This window comes from Coturnix japonica, chromosome 3, assembly GCF_001577835.2.
Source record: "Coturnix japonica isolate 7356 chromosome 3, Coturnix japonica 2.1, whole genome shotgun sequence".
NCBI classification, from domain to species: Eukaryota; Metazoa; Chordata; class Aves; order Galliformes; family Phasianidae; genus Coturnix; species Coturnix japonica.
This window is the reverse complement of record NC_029518.1, coordinates 51,368,878-51,384,712: the sequence shown is the minus strand read 5'-3', so window position 1 is coordinate 51,384,712 and position 15,835 is coordinate 51,368,878.

Sequence of the window (15,835 nt, the reverse complement as noted above, 5' to 3'; positions counted from 1 at the left end):
CCAGAAAAGTTTCAGATTTTATTAAAATTTGAGGGTTTGTGGAGCTAGTGGCTTACAGAGATATCACTCTTGCAAATTTCATCTGTAGCTCAGTGAAAAGAAATTGATAGATGGACCATGTGAATGAATGCAAATGAAGAGGAACTACATTTGGCTCCAGTTTTGTCTGTTGTAATGCACAAATAATTTGCAGCCTGACATGGTTCTCTGACTTGTATCTAAAGAACATGGCTTTTTAAAAATTTTTTTTTCTTTCTTTTTTTTTTTTTTTGAAGAAATTAGTCTTTGCTGACTCCTCTGTTTGGAAATTCCCATTTTGGTTACTCAAACCGGAAAGGATAAACACCAGAAACTTTATTAATACAATATTAAACCCCCCCACCCCCAAAACCCACAAACACCCCCCAAAAACAGTCCGGCTCTTAATTCAGCACAGGTCAAACAATAAAGTTTACAATCACGTACTCTACGCTGCTCTGCACTCAGAGCCAGCTAACTAAACTGGCCAGATTAGTTAATCTTCCTCAGCTTCGTCTTGGGCCCTATAACTGTTGTGGCAGGTCATTAACCAGCTGGTGAAGCCCCGGCACATCGTACATTTATTCCCAAACCTTAGCAGCCGTTGTTGAGTCCAGGAGCCTTAAAGAGGTATTTCTGATGTTAGCTGACAGAATGATAATTTATGCTTGCCATAATTCAAAGAGATTCCAAGGTAACTGTAAACTAACTAAATCTGTATATGTTTCCCTGAGAATGTTCCTTATTTAATAAGTTGAACAAAGATGGAAAGATGTAAAATGGGCAGTTCTTTTAAAAAATACAGCCTTTATGTAAAAAGGGAAATAAACTAGATCATGTTGTATTAAAGGAAAGAAATGCAAAAGGAATGTTTGATCAAAATGTTCATTCTCCCCATGGTTCTTCATTTTTGACTTTGCTGCTCATCACTGCCTAAAGTAAAAAAGCAAAGTCTGGTAACCTAGCAGAGGTATTGCATTCAGGATTTTCTTTTTCTTTCCTTTTTCTTCCCTCTTACTTCCACCCCTCCTCTTCCCCCACCTCCCCTTTCTTTTTTTTTTTTTTAATCTCAAATGAAAGGCTCTCTTTAATCAGATAATTGACCGGCTGGTAATTTTAGCCTTTTGTGACACACCAGTTGGCAGGTACAGTGGTACAGAACCATGAGCCTTTCCCTACAGCCTTCTCTCCCTCTGGGGCACTCACAGACGTGCCTCTGTCTTATCAGTCCCTGGGGACCGTTCCCAAACATTTTGCAATAAAATGTGAAGGAGGGCCTTTTACCCCCTGAAAAGGAGGGCCAGCTGTCAGAGGTAATGACTGCCGGTGGACACACAGATGGCACTAGAGGTGTTCCCTGGCTCCATCACACACCTGAAGTGGGGGTTTCCATTGCCCAGCTGTTCCTGTAGGGCTGAGCAGAGGTCACACTCTGTTCCCCATCCTGAGGTTCAGTGTCTTTGCCAGGCTGGGGTGGGCTCAGTCACAGTGGACACAAATATCCCCAGAGCATGCCAAGCTGATGGAGAAGAAGGCATGCTGCAAGGCATGCACTGCAGGGTCCTGGAAGCTGTCTGCTCTGTGCTTTAATCCCTCCGTTGCTCATCACATTCGGTGGTGGCTGGGAGCAAAACCTAACTTGCTGTGTGACTGACAGGCCTTAAAGCTCCTCGACAGACCTTGGGCCTTATTTTGAAAGGCCCCTGAAAGAAAAAGGATTGTGTGCTCTCTGAATGTGAGGCTGCTGAACTGCTGCCAACTCCAGGCTGCTCCATTCAAAGGGCTGAGTGAATAAATGAGAATAACATCCTTGGGGACCTCGAGGATCAGTTTACGCTGAAAATCCTCAGCCTTACAAAGGGTCAGAGTCACAAGGTAAATGAAAATGGCTGGGAGGGGACTTTGATGGCCGAAACACTGTAACTGTAGAGGACTTGAAAGAAAACTGTATTTTTAAAAAGTGAGAGAAGGGAAGGAGCAAACAGGGGGTGAGGTAGCGGGGAGGGGGACTTCAGCCTGCAGTCTTGCCAGAAAGGAAAGAGGGAAATGAGAAGAGGTGAAAGCAACTGTTAATCCACAGCAGCCTCTAAAATATTGCTGTTTAGGGTACAAGCTCTGGTTGTAGCAAGACTGAGACTTCCCTGCTTTCTGCTTCACTTCTGACATTGTATATCTTCTGGATACGCAGTAGTTCAAAGGGCATGGATGGCTTTTGGGCGTGGAGTTGAACAAATAGCACTGGGGTGCTACTGCACTATGCTTTGAGAAGCTGGAAAGCACAGAACCCTAATGTTAAGATAGTTGGGGGTTATAAATGGAAAAAAAAAACAACATCCAAACGCATAAGATAATGAGAAGACGTTTTGAAGTACATCTTAGAAACAGGCTTGTGCTGGTTTGGAAGACAAATGATGTAAATGTGTACCCTGCTTTGAGTTTGTTTAAGATTTGCTGTGCAAATGTCAGTAAGTCAGAGAAGGCCAGAGCTGAGTTAACATCTTGAGACCAGTGGGAATTAGACACCTAAACACTTCAGTCTCAAAACTCTGACTCTTTTTGGTCTCATCTCTTTACCTTCTGTTCACAAAGCACTTCCATTAATACTGACAGTAGTGGAGTTAAACACATTCTTAAACATTTGCAGGATCCGGATGTAAGTGACTCAGAGCAGCCGCAGTTTCTTGTTAGGTATTTGTATAGTGCCTGGCATCTGGGCCCCATCTCAGTTGGAATTACTGTAATTCAAGCCCTAGTAATTACAAAAATAAGTTAAATACTGAATTATAATAGTTTTCTGTCAGATTCTCTTCTGCTGGTTAAATATTTTCTTAAGTCCTCTAATCCAGGATGCCCAGCTGACAAGTGCATACTTTTGGTTGGAAGCTGAGTACTGCTTTCCAGAGTACGTTAACTAAGGGAGAGGCCATGTCTACATCAGAGCAGGCAGCTGAGCTTGTCTTTATTCATCCATCCTCCATGAAGAAGAGTCTGCCAAAGGCAAGATAGCAAGGAGAACTTCTACTCAGCTCCATGCTGTTGTATATGCCACACCTTTAAACTAAACTCTGCCATTTATGATGTGTTTTGGAGGCTAGGAATGTTAGAAGCCCATTCTTGTATGCAGAATAATAGTGGGCAGTGAACATGCATAATCCTATTTCAGGATCTAAACAAGAGTACTAAGAATTCCTCTGGCCTTATGGTCTGTGTAGGTACAAGCCAGTGAGTAGCTAGAGCTTTCATCTGAAAGTAGAGATAAAGCCTATTTCAGTTTGGTTCTGTGCTATCTGTGTTGCTGAAAGAGCTAATGACATTGCAAAGGTAAGTAAGATGTCATTCACAAGGGTGAATCTTACTGGAAGGATTTTGTTGCTGGTAGGAGATTTTTGCAAACCATAAACTTTTGTGGCTTTTCTAATGCTTTCTTCTTTTTTATCCCTTGTGTCAGGTTTAGAAAACAGCATTTATGCCTAAATACTACTGGTGTTCAGCAGATGAGAGACTGATGGTCTGTGATGCAATTCCTGTGTCAGCCAGTAGTTGCTTTAGGGGACTCTTTTCACTTCTCTGTGTCACAGTTTTATCATCACAGTGCAGGAACTGTGGCACTAGTTTAATTCAATATGCTATGCAAATGAGGTGCAAGTAAATTGTAGAAAGATTTCTTTGGCAAACAAATGAAGGGAGGAGGAAATTACTAAAAACTACAGAGCATACCAGTGAAGGAGATGAATAACACCAAAACATCAAAAACAAACAAACAACAAAACAAAAAAAAACCAAACTAGGTAGTTCACAGAACTGAAGTCTGTTTTGCTACAGGAATGGATTTCAAATCTAGGCTTTGAGGTCCCTCATGAATTCTCTAAAGCGGCAAGATCATGCTGCTGCTTATCCAGGCTGTGGGCATTAATAAAGTTTCCCTTTAACCTGCTATATGCCAATGGCCAATGGGAACATTGTTATCTTTGAGATCTCTGCTACCTTAGTCAAATTTAGCTGAAATAGGCCAATAGCTTCAAAAGAGAGTATCTATGGCAAATACGTGCTCGTACATTCCCTCAATGACAGCATGTTGGTATAAGACCTGTTTCCATCGGAAATCAGGATGAGAAAGCAGTCTGGTTTGGAGTACGCTCCCTGCTATATCCATGCTATAAGTCTGTAGAACTATGAACATCTATCTAACAAATACATGCACACATAAATATTTCGTAAGTCTACTGTAATCAATAAGCAATGAGCTAAAGGTGATTGTGTTTATTTTTCATAAATGCCTTTTTACAAAGGATTCTCATAAGTCAAACACTTGAGAAATGGGATTTATCTTAATAATGAGTGCTGAGAATTATACAATTGTTTTTGTTTTTTATTTTCATGAGAAAGAAATGAAATGGCACACGGAGTTCATTAAAATTGAGCTAATGGTTTCAAACTCGTTTCTAATGCATTAAAACAGCTAACCAGCGATGTGTGTAGGACTTAAATCTATGTGATACCTGCTGAAACATACATGCTTCTGTTGTTCCTCATCATGACTGGCAAACTGCTGTGGAAATACTTTAACAAATATGAATAAAGAGAAATGTGAATAAGCTGGATGAATAAACACGATTAAGCTTCACAAAATCTTGCTAAAGGTGGGTTAATGGCTCCTTATCAGGCAGTGAGCTGTAAGGATGCTGTCAGGGCTGGTCTTTATGAAGGACCAACTTGTTCTTAACCCAGAGAAAACAAAAAAGCAGAGTGTCACAACTTAAGCTAAAACAGTGCCAGCACTTGCTATGACAAGCTATAGATTTAAAAAACAATACTTTAAACAGGCAGATTTAATATGTAATTTGTCTCTTGTGCAGCCCTGCTGTGCGGCTCTTGTGTCCCCATGCCGCCGTCTCCAAGCTATGCAAACGTGGCACTCCTCACATGGCTTTTCCAGGACTTTCAAACACCAGCAAAACTGCAAGACCCCTCTAAGCAGTTGGTGTGGGAATTAGAGGAGTGTTGTTTATCCAGTGCTGTGGATTTAACTGCAGCCTTCAGAGGGCAGCCCAGGGCAGCAGACAGCCAGGCGGGCCCTCGTGTTTTGCTGCAACCTGAGCACCCTTCATCCCTCACTGCCCGCTGAGGGTGGCGGCGGCCATCTTTAGCCAGCGCTCTTGGGTGAGGCCTACGCTCTCTCCTACAATTTTTTTCTCAGACAGTGCTATTGATTACGCTCAGACAGCATTGCTCTCCACGTGGTATGCTTGTGCAAAGTGGCACTTGAATGCAGCGTTTTTTTGTGGCCGTAGTGTCATGATTGAGATGTGAGGTGACAGCCTACTGTACGGAGATGTAGGAAAGGAAAAATCAGTGCTATTTGTTGCACTGTGTGCATGTGCAATAGTTGCTTGTCTTTAGAGGTGAGCACTGCACTTTTATTCTCAGAAGCAAAAATAAAAATCAATTTTTCAGTAGTTAATATAAGACCCCTCTCTCTTGTTTGGATTTCCATTGGGATTAGTTCTCCTGGCATGAAAAGGGGAGGGCGGAAGTGGTGAACTGAGTGTGCCTCTCCCCAAACAAAACATGACTTGTTCAATTTCATTCCAAACTCCAATTGAAGTAGTTTAAATGCATGCTGAAAGACTCAATGGCTTCCAGCGGGCATGCCACATAAGCAGTTGGCATCCTATCTACTTCCCTCATCTTGTTTTTAATTCTCTCTTTTCCGTCACTTTCTAATATCAACTTTCACATAACTCTGTATTGCCCTGGGCCTTCTTGTTCCATAGCTCAAATCAATTTTAATAAGAAGTGAGTTGATTTATAAGGGAAACATTTCCTTGATGGGTTCTGAAAAATAATAATAATTAAAAAAGCCCAAATAAATTTCTTGATGTTCCATTTCATTTCCCAGTCACGGTTCTTACAAGATAACCTCCCTGAAAACTCCCTAAGAAAATGTCCCTCTAGCCTAATTGAGGGATTTCAGTTTCAGTTAAAGTGGTGCATTTCCTCCTGCTCAGTCCCCCTCACTTGAATTTAGAGTGATCAGGAAATTTTTTTCACCATTTAGGCTTCTGAGCTGGCTGGCCATAGCATGAAGTGCTGAGAAAATGTTGGAATGAAAAGATGCTTTTGTATCACTGTTTTTCTTCTGCCTTATGAAAGTACTGCTGTGCCAGGAGAGAAAAGGAAGGTTTCACAACTGGAAGCATGCAGTATGGGGAGGAAAACCAAGTGTCCTTGAAAATATCTCCTGGGTTGTATCACATGTGCTCACAAGTGCCAGAAACTGGAAGAGCACTAGGGAAACAGGACTGCTTTAGAAATATAAAAATGCAAAAATGCTGTGGTATGTCTAAGGCTGTGCTGGGGAAGCATGATAAAAATGTCTGACTGCACACCTAGTTGTATCAGAGAAGAATGTGGACAAACCCATAAAGTCTGGACAATTCTCTGAGGAGCAAAGGAGCTGCCTTCCTGAACAAGTTGCTGCTCTCCAGGATGAAATCTGGCAGCAGAGTGATCTCCACCAGATGCTCCAGAAGAAGGCAAAAAAAAAAAAAAAAGTCCTGCAAACCCCAAGGAAGGCATTAAGGGGACAGTTTACCAATAATGGAGATTTTTTTTCATAATTGTTTTGAGTTAGTTACTGTCTTACACTCCCTGCAGGAAAGCTTTAAGTGCATTGTTAATATACAAAACATATTTTAAAAGAGTATGTATCCCATATAAAGGCACACATATGCTGGAACAGATTACATAATTTAAAAGCTAATCAGCTCTGTGCATTAAACAGAAAATAGCTAGAATGAGTAACTATGGGGGCAATGTCCTCATATTTTATGCTGATTCCTATTCCTATTTTGTTCCATCATTCCCCACTTGCTGCCTGTCCCTACTTTTCAACCTGGAAACATGCCCCTATGGAGGCAGTTATCTGCCAGATTTTCCCAGCAGCAGGACAGTTGTTAGTGAACTAGGATTACAGCCTCAAATGTGCTCAATTTCTCCAGTGGTCCAGCTCTTGTACTTGGCACGCGATGCCAATACCACTGTGCTTGTCCTCTGAGGGAGCCTGGTGCAACCAGACTGCCAGGCTGCTCAAGGAGCCAGCGTCTGAAGAATAAAGTGCATGAGAAAACTCTTTTGATATGTATGTGTCTGCAATACATTTTGTCTACTTTGCTGGCTGGGAGGCCAAATGGTGCCTTTTTATTTTTTTTTAGGATAGCAAAATGAATCATACTTTCTGTCTTAGGAGTAGCATTTATGTGTCTCTGGAAATGTGATCCTTTTTCTCTCTGTTACAGACATGAGCCAGATGCTTTTCTGTAGTTCGCATATATGCTATATGCCTTCCTTTCTTTTTTTCCTTTCTTCTCTCCTCCTCCCTTCTTTCTCTGTTCCACACTATAACATTTCTGTCTTTCTCCTGTAGTGTGTGGGTACACAGATCTTCCCAAACAAAAGGAGATTGTTCTTTTTTATTTAGAAGGAAAGTTGTGAGTGGAAAATCTCTTCACTCCTCAGTTTTGAGAGGAGATTACTATCACATTAGTGTCTCAAGATGTCATTGAGTGTCACTGTACTCTCAAGGGAGTGCTTTATGTTTTGAGAATTACAAATAGTGTTAGCTTGAAGACATGCTGTTTATAGAAGTGACGGGCACCCACCACCTGGGAAGCTGTTGCAATTGGGACACACAAAAACATTTGACTAATCCTGGGGAGAAGCCTGAAGCCCATAGCCCTGGCTTCATTGTTATGGATGAAGGACTTTGTTATCAAGTCTTAAAACAGGGAAGGACCCCTGGTGAAGGACTGCAGAGGGGGAGCAGGCAGAGGCAGGGTCTGTCATCCTCACAAGCGGAGGTCTTGGTCCATTTTACTGCTTTCTTTCCAGAGCACAGGGGTGAAGGTGATTTAAGAAAGGATCTGAAAGCCAGCTGACGGTAGATGTTTACAGCCAGCTCTTCCTGATTTTAGGAGTTGCACAGATGTGGCTGCTTACAAATGTAACGATTCAATACAGATGGGGTAGGGGAAGAGTTTAGCTCTGGGTGCTGACTTGGATTTGAGATTACACTGTGAAATTAAGCCTGATGGCGTATGTTGGAAGAGGCAGAATTGAAGCAAAGAAAGAGAGCTGTAAGATAATCAAAACAGAGAGGCTGGGAAGTGGTCTTCAGAATGGCATTCTCCATCACCGTGAGCAGAGAAACTATATTTGTCAAGACAAATGGGAAGCCTGTGGCTTCTGTGGTCTGCTCTGCTTCATCCAGACCAGGACTGAACAAGTCTTTTAATCTAAACGGTATTCACTTTACTAGACAGATTTATATATTATATAAGTGTTACAGAAAGGTTCCTGAGCCAGTTTTTGTTCTAAATCCTTTCCTTTTCATTTTGTTTTTACTGTGCCCACAAATGCCCATTAAAATCAGGATCTTATAGATCTTGCGGATACCTGAATATTACTGCCACCTTTTTACAGCTACAGAGGATGTGAGAAAACAGCAGACTCTCATTAGCTAATTCCTGTGGCTGTTCAGCAATATGGCCATACTGGCAGAGATGGATGTCCTTGTGCCCAGTTCCTTCGTTGGCCTGTGCTCAGTGCTCCCCTCCTGCTATCTGCAGAAACTGAGTGATAGTTTGTTGAGTCAGGGTAGATCATGAAACTGCTGTTGGTAAGTAGCCATTCATAGCATGGTTGTGTCAGCACATGAGCTGAGGCAGTGACAGAATACAGGAGAATGGATTTATACCATTTTTCCAGAAGTCTTGCCTATGTTGGGTGGTCTTTCTTCACCCTGATAATCAGATGGCTTGTAAACACTTCTGATAATTGTGAATGGTAATGTTGAAATTCCTAGGTGTGTTCTTGTCATGAATCACAGTGTCTTTCAAAGTGAGATGTACCCTGAAGGGACACAAGGGATTTGGAAAACTCACTGACAGTTCTTTAAAGCAACTGATGGAATAGAAGACACAGCTCAGCAAATCAAATTATTTGCAGGACAGTATCTTGTCTCCCATATTTTGTCTGAATGTCTCTTTGCACCATCTTGTACCCACTCCCTCATCACTGATCCTAGGTTAACCCAATGCTTCCCCATTCCTCAGCTGCCTTCTAGCTTTCTCTTTTTGGTGTGTTGTTGTTGTTGTTGTTGAAATATTATTATTACTATTTGATTGCTTGTTTTTCTGAATTCTTTGTAACTTGTTAACATCTCTGTTGTATTAAAATATTAAAAAAGCACATACACATTCCTAAGAAAAGCCTTTCAGTAACTGTACATGAGAATTTGTGGGTCTGTGGTTTTGTAAACGTATGAATTATGTATGGTTGTTATTAAAATTTTACACCATATTATACCACAAGCTGTTATTTAATTTGCTCTACACAGCATTGCTGTAGCATCGTTTCTTTTCAAGAGTGTTTTTGCCTCTTGTTGAACAGTCACGTCTACTTACACTTCTACTTTTGCATATGGGTTAAAAGTCTTTACAGAAACATATTATCTCTACAATATCAGTGTGTCTGTTAGTGAATTAATGTATCATTATAGCTTAGAGAGATATTCCTGACCTTGTTGAAAGACAATCAGGTACAAAGACATGTCCAGAAATAGGCATTGTACATGATCCATGTTATATATTTTTTTAAAATTTATAAAATCAATTACACATAACAAGTTCAGTAAGGGCTAATGGTACTGGAAACTATCACCAAAGTGAAAGAAGTAGCCTAGAGTGCTAAGGAAGGCTATGAACAAAACCTGGAAGGTAAGTACTTGACAGAATGTCTTATCTTTTATAATCTACATCTTAGGTATTTAATGGCAAAGATATAGGTGAACAATAGTAATGACCATACAGGAAAAGTAGATATATGCATTTAATTGTAATAAAATATTTATCATAAAGAGTATTGATTGAGGATCATCAGCACCTTGGCTGTGCACCTGAGTCTTTCTAAAGAAAAGCCTGTGAGTGTGCATGTAGGAATCTATTCCTTCTTATTTTAGAAAGCAAGTGTTACAGTTCCCTTTTGTACTGGACTGAAAAGGACAGGAATTGTTGGAGGCTTCACTACAGTTTTCAGATTAAGTTTTTCTGGGTCTTGTTTTCAAGTCTGGGAGAGCCTGTCTGATATTTGCTGCTTGTGACTCAGAGCAAAAATAATACAGCTAGAAAACTACTCAGGGTAAAGAAATTATTCACGGTAAAGAAATGAATAAAGTGCATTTATCCTGTGGCTTTACTTGCTTTCTTTCTTTCTTTTTTTTTTTTTTTTTTTTTTTTTTTTTTTTTTTTTTTTTTTTGTGCAATAGTGGCTCAGTAGTTATAGTTTAGATGGGAAAAATAAGTTCATTTAAAATGTATGTGGCTTAAAATAAAACTGGTAAACACACAAGTTGTGGAGTATCCCTATTGTTTGGAGTTCACTGGCCCCTTATTACACTCATTTGTTCTGCATGGTGAGGGCTGAGTTCACAGTTCGCTGGTGGCAGCTGAGAGCTATTATTGGGCTGCAACATCTGTTTCAACAACAGTGGGTTCCTGGTCAGCAAAACTAATTAAAAAAGAAGTCCAGAGTCAAATACTATGACCTAGCTGATGTGTCTATGTGTAAACATTGTAACTACCGGAATAATGAGAACTTGAGCATTCTTACGATAATTTACAAAAATATGACAAGTGTTGAAAAGTCTCAGAACTGTTCTTCATATCACACACTTAGGAGCAGCATGGATGAAGATTAGGATTCCTGCAACCATTTAAGTGAACAAGGAGCCTTATGCACATGGGTATTAGTAGTCAACTCAGTGAGGCCACTTGGCTGCACAAACCTTCTCATCTGAATGAGTATTTACAGAACTGGACCACAGGTTTCCTCAATACTCTGCCAGGGTTTTGTTAATTGGTAATAGTAGCTACATGTACATTTAATGACTCCAAACATTCACAGAATTCTTCCATTTCATTCGTCAAGATATAAGTAACCGGAGCTGGTAAGTTCAGAGCTTCAGATGCTTCTCTCTGACCTACTGAGGAGGAGAGGAGTTGTGATTATATTCGGCTGGTTAAATGAGAAGACTTATTTGAGGAAAAGGCAGCACACAAAATATTCAGTAGAGAATGAACAGGAAGCTGTCAGAGCAGGGACTGCTTGTTTGCCAAAGTAATAACTGTGATAACCCCAAAGATTTCATTTTTTTCTTTTTTTTTTTTCCCCTCAGATTTGTTGATTAATTCCATACTTCCATACTGAAACTAAAAAGTGATAAAAATATCTGTACTGTGTATGCATTGATTAAAAAAAAGAGTGATCTCTTTTCTTTTCTAAACCCATGTGAATTCTGTCTGGAAAGTTGTGCTTACGTGTACCCCCTGTACAAGCTACATGGGAAGCTCATTCAGAAGAGAAAGTAGAGAACGGAGTGCAATAGACAGTGCATTATGAAGCCGCTGCTTTCCACTAGAGTGTATGGAAAGGTGATGGAAGAGCTTCCTTCTCCATCCCATCCTCAAAATATGGTCCATACTAAAATATTAAAGTCCTTTACTCCAGCAAACTGAAAAACACAGAAGAACCTGTAGTACTTCAGGTCACAATTTTGACAGTTCCTAAAGCTTCATAGTATATCCCTTCTCCAGGTATATAGTCCAGTTGCAGTCAAACCCATCATGATCATTAAATGAATGTATGAATGATTAATAGTGCCTGAGAGATTTCTCACAGTTAGTTTGTCTATACATTATTCTTTTCTTTCTCAAATGTATTTTGAACATTTCTAGCCAACAGGACAATTGCTAATAGATTCGGATGTCTGGCTTTAAAGTACAAAATTTGGTTTCATTTACCTCATTCCTGACCAAACCCATGCTTGCCCATGATTTCCTTTGTGGAAAAAGAGAATCCTTTCACTGCAGTGGCAATAAAAAGATTGAAATGGTGTGAAGAAGAGAGTACACCTGTATAGCTAGTTGTTCTCTGCAATCCATTCTTTCTTTAGAAATGGGAAATCAGTGTTTCCCTAGAGATTTTTTTTTATTGCCAGTCTCTTTATCTGCCAGAACCTCTTCAATATACATCTTAGATCACTGAGAATTATCTTTACAGGGTGTTGAGATGAATGGTTTGTCAGACCTTCTGCCTGATGCTTTTTACATCCTTTTCTAATCTTCCCATTGAATAGCAGGTTAGCAAAAAGTAAAATTATGTCATATACCATTTGGGGCTGTCATACTTGCTATAAATCCTAACTCACTTTTGAAACTATGGTTTTAAAAGCAGTGGGAAAATGCCATTAATTTTAGTGTATTATGTGTCCAAAAAAATTGTTTATTTGTGACACGCAGATTATTTGTTAAGAAGCGCATCTTCCCCAGGGGCTGACACTATAATTTGTGAGAAAGAACAGTATTTATGTGGATGCTTTAATTACTGCCACTAGCAAGATTTGGATTATCCATTTCTAATTCTGTTTGTTTGACCTACAAATAGACCTCCTGGTCTTCTCTTTCCAAGTAATTTAACTTGCCATATAACCACGTATAGTGGATTAGATGACAAGGTGATCGATGCACTATTCCACATCTCCACAAGCTTTTCCAGAATTTTTTCATCGGCTCATGCAATCTCTTCCTAATGTCTCTTCGTTATGCTCCAGATACAGCACCAGTCTTGGAGAAATGAGTAATTACATTATTTGTCTTGTTACTGTTCTGCCAGCAATCACATCCATCAAAACTGGATTCTGTATGTTCATAGGGATTCTTAAAATAACTGAAAGAGCTCAGAAAGGAGACTAAGGAATAAGAAATAATTGGCATTTATTTTACTAGAAATATGTCACAAACTTGAAGTCCTGCTTATAAATTCACTGTTGTACCTCCACTCTAAAGAAAGTCCAGAAAGACAAACAACATAAGCTTAACATATTTACTTTAAATGTAAGACCTTCCCTCTCCTGTAGCAGATGTGGTCTTTGTTTTCTTGTCTGTCCTTGGTATAAGGGCTGCTGCTGAATTAAAGAAGAGGTGCTTTCAAAAAGGTAAGTAATACTGTATGTTGACCATATGTTCCCCGTTTCTGTTCCATGCTGTGTAGTTCTCATTCATGCCACTAAGCTTTTTCTGGCAAGATTTTGATTACTGTCCTCTGCACAAAGATGGGCAGCAACACAACTGGAGTTGTGTTGGAGGGTGATGGCTGAGGGTGGCACAGCTTCCTGGGAGGGAAAGAGGCTGGTCCTTCACCACTAGACTCGTGTCTTACCTAGTGAGTGGTGCAATAAAGGCACCCACAGACACGGTGTGAATGTTGGCTTGTTGTCCCAGTGTGCCGTTCCTGCAGCATGACTGGGGGCCATTGCCAGGCTGTAGGCAGTGTGCTTTGGGGATGGAATGAGGCAAGGGTGTGGGGGCAGCAGGAAGACCTGCACTCCACATTTCTGTCTTAAACATGCCTTTCTCCTCCTACTGCCTTTCCTTTGGCAGAAGGAGCTTGTCCCTGGATCCTCATCCAAAGGAGAGTGACATCCAATTTCTCCTACGCTGCTGAAAAACTTGGAGCCAGCCATGACTGTGTTTATCTACTTAGTATTACTGGATGAAAACCATAGTGCTGGTACCCCGCTGAGCATGATTTTCAGCTGTTGCAGTCATCCCAGTTTTGCCAGCTTGGAAGGATGTTGATGCCAGCTGTTGATGCCAGCTCAGAATCTATCCTTCAAACAACTCAAGTAATACTGAAATCATTGATGCCTTTCTTGAAAAACATTGCGTTAGAATAGTTTTCTTTTCTTACAAGAATAATTTGAACTTCTTACCCCAGGTTTGAATTAAATTCTAACTGCAAGTTATTTGGCCTTGCAATCAATTGTTTAAAGAAATATAATTGTCTTTCTAGTGTTTTAGTTCCATTGCTTGGGTTATGCTATTCAAAGTTCTAAGTAGCTGATGAATTCAAATTCTTTCATGCACTGGTTGCAAAGCTAATCAGCCTGGTGAAATGGGACTAAAATGCTGCCTTTTGCTCTGAGTTCTAGAAATACAAATAGTGACCACAGCTTTACTATTTGAGCAGAACGATTCTCAGGATTCACCTGAGAGCCAGCAGGCATCTGGCTGCAAGACATTAAGGACTCATTTCTAAAAGTTAGAAACAAAGCAGAGAGGACAAGAAAAACACAGTCCTAAAGGATCTCTTCTAAATTAGAGCTTTCAACATGAGGGACTGAAAAGCTCAGGGAAACTGGTAATGGGAAACGGAACCACGCACCTTGAGGTTGCAAGTCTGTATCTGATCCAGGCAAGTACTGGCTGGAAGCCTTTAGCATCCAACAAGCTTTTCTGTCCTCCCTGTGAAACTCTTAGCTGCCTTGACCCAGTTTCTAGAGAACGTATGTCCACAGCACAAGACTGCCTTCATAGTTGACTTACAGCTAAAGCCTTGCTTATAGTCATCTGCATACAGTACATTTCACTAGGAACTACCTTTTGTCTCTATACAGCATTTGTTGTGTGAGGACTGAATGTAAGAGGAAGGTATTTCTGAAGCACAGCTGCATAATTTCTATGAAAATCAAGGGGAAGGAGAGGGCTACTCACTGTGTGTACCTTTGAAAATCCTAGCATCCACTGAAAAAGTGCACATCTAGCTGCTTTTGTTTGTGTTTTCTCAGGTTAAAGAATTGTTTGGCCCCCAAAATACACATTGCAATTCCTCAGCTCTGGAATATTAGAATTAGCAGCAGTTCCAAGGTCATCGTTGCATAGAATTTGCTCTTTAGCTGGAAGTGCCAAATAAGCAGTGGCAAAGGGGAGATCATGGGTAGCAGGTAGAGGAGAAATAACTCCTTGCAGCAGAAACAGATCTCTCAAAACACACTTACATGATCAGTTCAGCCTTCACTTTCTGCCTGGGAATGAGCCTTAACTGAACCTTGGGGCTGGCTGCCTGAACACAGGCAGGTAGTCAGGTAATGTGAGCCACTTGATATCTACCTGAAAGAAAGTATGGATTGGGTGTGCAGCACCTAAACTAATTACTCCAAAATGATTGCTTGGATTTGGGCCAAGCATTATCTCACTTGTCCTCAGTGCTACTGCAATGGCATGAGGGGAACAGAAAATGCTGTAACCTGAGACAAAGATAAGAACAAGAGACAGGGGGAATTGAGAACGCTCTTTAGCTGTGAAGGAGATGTTCTGTCTCTGCACTGCTCTTTTGTCCAACCTCAGTTACAGTGACGCAGCCTTTATATCTCGTCTCCTCCTTTTCAAATGGATTGGCAGCCAGTCATTATCCACACATACATAGTCCAAACACTGTAAATTAACCTATTTCTTCTTCTTGCTCACCACAGGGTAATACTCATCATTCTTAAGAAGAAAATTTCAAGACTTGATAGTAATGCTTATATGGGAAACGTGTCACCATTTTTTCTTTTTTTTTCAGCAGAGAGAATGGCTATGTAGTGCATATAATGTTGACTCATGCTGAGATAAAATTGAGAGATTCCGATCCAAAAGATTACAGGGATTAAAGAAAAGAGTAAATTTGGTAAATTTGGTAAATTCAAACCAAAGTTGCAGAGAATGTATTGTATTGTAGGTGTAAAAAACAAAAAACAGTCAATTAGTTTCAAGAAAAAATAGACTATTGGGTTAGAGAATCAGCGTAGAAATTAGACAAAACAAATAAGGTAAAAATCAAGATTACAGAACTGCAGCCAAAAACAACAAGAAAGTGAAAACACAGCAGCACAACTTTTGTTTTCCATATACTGTTGTTTGTAAAAAAAAAAAAAAAAAAA